The following is a 5583-nucleotide window of genomic DNA, read 5'->3' as shown; positions in this document are numbered from 1 at the left end:
GGTTGGGTGGACATGTTCCCCTGGTAGCGCGGACACACCCGACAATAGGCCCCACCCTTGCAGTTGCGTCACGGGTATTTCCTCGGGCAGAGTTCTCGCCGCCCCCCTCTCCGATGTTCCCGATTTTGGGCAATCCTGCTTTTCCACCGGGACTGGACAGTGGCCCATTTCAGCTATGGTTGAGGGCAGGTAAGGGATGGGCCGCACACTTTTTGCAGGATGGGAGGTGGATGTCGAGCGCTCAACTACGGTCTTTGTCTGACCCAGTCCCTTTCTCGGCGTGGCAGGTTACCCAGTTGCGACATTTCCTGGCGTCAACCGCGAGATTGCTCCCCATTTGAACTCCTATGTACAGGCACGGGCACGATCCGTCACTCGTTGTCCAGACTTTACATTCTCTTGATCTCACCCTCCAATTTGCCTCCACCCCCTTACCTGCTTAGCTGGGAGAGGGACTTGGGTGAGACATTCACCCCTGAACAAAAGGAACGCCTGTTCACCATGACACATAAGTCCTCCTTGGCCAGCAGATTTCAGGAGGCAGGGTTCAAGATTCTGTCCCGTTGGTATAGGGTGCCTTCCAGATTGCATGCAATGATCCCGGCGGCCTCGCCATTATGCTGGAGATGTGGTGACCATGTGGGTACAATCATGCATATTTTTTGGTACTGCCCACTCCTGACTGGGTTCTGGTCCGAGGTGTGGCGCATTTCCTCGAAATTTACAGATTTCCCCCTCCCACGATCCCCGGGCCTCTTCCTGCTCCATCTGTGTGAGGTCCCTCTGCCTACGTACAGACGCTCGGTAGTTCGCCATTTGGTGAACGCGGCTAGGGCATGTGTTCCTGCACTGTGGAGACATTCCTGTCCCCCGTCAGTGGGCATGTGGTTCGGCAAGATTCAGGAGATCATGAGAATGGAGGACCTCACGGCATCAATGAAAGGGTCCCATGCTTCCTTCCTAAGAACATGGGGTGAATGGATCAGATTTCAATCAACTGCGGAATATAAGACCATCATGGCCTCTTGAATTCACACCTAGATCTGGTGCGTCAGGTCAGCTCCCCCCCTTTTTCCCCCTTTTTTCCCCTCCTTCCTACTGTCTCTCCTTTTCTTTTCCTTTTCCTCTTACTGTTCTCATGTTCGCTTCTGGAGTATTATGCACGGCTGCGGGTTCAGGGTGCATATCGGAGATTCTTTCATATTTGATTCAAGCGATGTAGTAATTTTATGTGATCCCATGCACTTAGGTCCTGCTAATAGCCGACCTGTGACCTGTTGACTGTTTTGCACTGACATTTCCCAATTGTGTTGTGTATACTTTGTGTTACAAAATAACAAAATGAAAATAAAAGAATTTAAAAAAAAATAAACATAAAAGTACACCCAGATCCTTCTCAGCAAGTGACTCCCCCAGTGTAGCTCCCACTAGGACATTTGATGCATGCAGATTGTTTGTACCCAGATGCATAACTTTACATTTATCTACATTAAACCTCATTTGCCAAGTGGATGCCCAAACACTTAGGGTGTCCAAACCAGCTTGCAATTTACGAACATCTTCCATAGTCTGAACATTACTACATAGCTTGGTGTCATCTGCAAAAATATAAATAGTGCGATTAATCCCATCCTCTAGATCATTAATAAATAAGTTGAATAATAGTGGTCACAGCACGGAACCCTGGGGTACACCACTTATAACCGGGGACCATTCAGAGTAGGAATCATTGACCACAACTCTCCGGATACGGTCCTTGAGCCAATTCTCAATCCAATCACAAACTATACTTTCTAAACCTATAGTCCTTAATTTACCCATTTTTGACCGCGAAAAAGAAATGCAGGTCACATCTTTGAACGTTTTTGGAGCCGTTTTTCATAGACTCTATTGAAACAAGCTCCAAAAACGGATGTAAAAAACGCCACGAAAAACGCCTCAAATCGCGAGTGGCTTAAAAAACGTCTGAAAATCAGCAGCTGTTTTCCCTTCAGACGTTTTTGACTTTTCGTGTGAACATACTCTAATTGTCTTGGGATCTTATACCCTATTCTGGTTCTAAAACTTTACTTATAACTAATATATACCCTAGTTATTTGATATCTTTGTACTTGTGTTTGACATTTGACTTGTGTATTAGCATTTATATTCTGTTGTGACCATATATACCAGGATAATTGACCACCATCCCTCTCTCACCCAATTGGCACACCCGCGATGCGAACGTGGGTGTGCAGATGGTTTTTATGGCAGCAGGGTGCCTAACAAATACCCCCAGGTCTCCCTTTAGTGAATGCCTTAGGCCTTATTCACACGAACGTATTTTACGTCCGTGATACGCGCGTGAAAATCACGCACGTCGCACGGACCAATGTTAGGCAATGGGGACGTTCAGACTGTCCGTGATTTTCACGCAGCGTGTGTCCGCTGCGTAAAACTCACGACATGTCCTATACTTGGCCATTTTTCACGCATCACCCACACCTCGAAATCAAAGGGTGCGTGAAAATCGCACACGGAAGCACTTCCGGGTGCCGCGCGTGATTCGCGCTACAGTTGTAAAATAAATGAATGAAAACATAAAAGCACCTCCTGCTTTTATGTTTGTAAACATAAAAACAGAGCGTCATAACGATGCAATATCCGCGAAAATCACGCAGGCACGCACCAAATACTGATGCCACACGAAACTGCTACGCGCGCAAAACGCAGCGGTTTTTGCGCGCGCAATACGCACATGCTCGTGTGAATAAGGCCTTATAGTAGAAAAACCCAAGCACTCTATAGAAATGATGGACGTAGAAATAGATTTTCTCAAATCATTGTTTTTTTATTCAAAGTAATTAAACGTAAAACGCCCGAATTACGTCTGAAAACACTACGTGTGAACATACTCTAAGAGTAAAGATGAAAGACTGAGAGGAAGAGAAGTTATTACGCCACAAATAAAGTAGAAAAAATGACAAAATTTATTAGGACATACAATACACAATATTGATACATAAAATTCAAAAATGGATCCGGATAAAAGAAAGCAGTGTGGTGGCCACAAGAATGTTGGAAAATAGGATGTGGCGCCCACCATGAACACACAATCCTTGGCAAAAAATCACTGTCCAGTGAAGGTCACAGGTAACACAGTCTAACAAATATGGTGTCAGTATAGAAGTAAACTAATGGTAAAAAACACACATGTTAAGAATTCACCGCAACACAGATCCAGCTCAATTAGCCCTGTTGCTTATGAAATTGCTAGAAAGTAGCACATTGGTGCTCATAGTTTCTCTACGCATTATAAAAGTAGACAAAAGGACCTGGACAAAAATATCAAAGTAGGACTATAACTGCCAAAGACAAGTTCAAGTATGTAATACCCATGTTGAGTCACAAAGGGTCTCTATCAACTATGGGGAGTATGTTGTTGGGCTTACCCATCAAGATGAATATAATGTGGCCCCGCACTGCAGCCTGAAAAAATTGCGCCCCGACGCGCGTTTCGCCAATATGGCTTCCTCAGGGGGTAGTGTGTAATGGACTGCAGTGTCAAGCTTTATATATGATACACTTAATCAAATAGTAAGCGATTCCGATGTTAATCCTCCCGTTCCGGTCTACGGCGCATGCGCGGGAACCCGACCAGAGCCGCGAGATCCCTGACCGCTGTTCGTCACGCACCCAGTGCGCATGCGTGCCCCCAAGGGCGCGTGTCCATGGGAACAGGGCATGCGCAGTGCGAGCGTGCAGACGACAGAGGAACAAGGCGAGGCTCCCAGGTTCATCTCCGGCATGCGCAAACCCCAGGACGTACGAAGATATTGAAATAAGTGTCAGAGCATGTACCTCTGCATAAAAATGTGAGTGTGACCGAACAATAAGGGAAAAAAAAAAAAAAAAAGATGTATAGGTAGAAAAATGAGTGTTAATCATGTTTCTCCGGGAGAAAAAAAGAGAAAAAAAATTAGAACAAATGACCTAAGAAGACATGTGAGTCCAATGATAGCATTGATAAAGTGAAGTGACAAATAAAATAAAATTACGACAATACAGATGATGGTGCATTGTAAGTATAGAGATATAAATAACAATAAAATATAATAATGCTGAGAGTTAAGTGCTGTTAAAGTGGTGAATGAAAAAAGAAAAAAGAAAAAAAGGAGAGGGAGGGGGGAAGGGGGAGGGGGGAAAGGAAAGTAATCCAGGGATAGCAAAATGTAGTGCAAGTGAAAAAGAAGATCATGAATAACATGAGTATAAGACGCATATAATTAGATATATTATTGCGAACAGTGAAACACAAAGTAAACAACAACAGCCAAACGACAAAGGAAGAAAGAGAGACAAAAAAGAAAAAAAGGGAGGGCACACACATGAGGAATAATTAAACTGTACACGATGTGTATATACAATAAAAAGAAATATAAAAGGACATACGGTCACAAATAATTTACAATATATCATATGGTAATAATAAAGTGGGATTTAAAGGAATAGCATGTAATGAATATATTACTAGCGGAACATACAATGCTCTGTAGATCAATAGAATAAGTAAAAAATAACTAAATAAATCAACAATTAAAGTAGATAAATTTGTCTTGTCCGTAGGAGTTGGTTGGTATAACGTAGATGTGGTTCCGTGGTATATCGGAAGGACGACATTAATGGAATCACTCGATCTAGATATGATACTGCAGAAAGAAACAGGCATTAATAACTATTAAAAACACATAAAAACTGAAAAGGAAAGTTAGTATAGAAGGGATTAGCTAGTTAGAGTCATCTTGCATACCAAAACGAGGCAGCAAATGTATTACAAAAAAGCCGAGAAACTTAAATTTTCATTGAGCCCATGTGGAGTCATGGTGCCCAGTGTGATAATCCACCTGCACTCTTTTTGTGCAAGCATTTTTTTGATGTCCCCACCTCTGACACCACAATGGATACGGTCGATGCCCCTTACTTGAAAAGTTCTAGGGTCGCATCCATGTTTTAGTTTAAAATGTCTTGGGATGGTTTTTAAAGTTGTCAGGTCAACTATATCTCTAGCTGCGGATATATCTCGTACGTGCTCCCTCACCCGTAACCTTAGTTGTCTAGAGGTTAGGCCTACGTAAACCATAGGGCAGTCACATGTAGCATAATATATCACGTGAGTGGTACTGCACGAGATATATTGTAAGATTTTGAAGCGTCTGTCCGTTTTTATGGAATCAAAATATGAAGTCCGCAAAATATTAGGGCATGCAATGCAGTCACCGCAAGGAAAACAACCCTGTACGGGGCCTCTGGTCGAAAAGGGATTCTCTCGTTTAGGAATGTAATGGCTCTGTATAAGAATATCCCTTAAGTTTCTGCTTCTTCTTGCGGTCATTTGGGGGTGTGGGGGTAGAGCTGCAGTAAGTGTTGTTTCCAACTGTAAAATGGGCCAATGTTTTTCCAGGATTTCTCTCATTACTTGCCACTGGTTATTGTGGGTTGAAATGAATCTAATCATACTAGATGTCTTTTCCTTTTGTTCTAGAGGTGGTGGGTTGAGTAATTGTTTCCGTGCCACCCTCCTTGCCCGATTATAGCCCTGTTTAA

This window comes from Rhinoderma darwinii, chromosome 5 (genome assembly GCF_050947455.1).
Source record: "Rhinoderma darwinii isolate aRhiDar2 chromosome 5, aRhiDar2.hap1, whole genome shotgun sequence".
In the NCBI taxonomy this organism is placed as follows: Eukaryota; Metazoa; Chordata; class Amphibia; order Anura; family Rhinodermatidae; genus Rhinoderma; species Rhinoderma darwinii.
Note: the sequence above shows the minus strand (reverse complement) of the source record.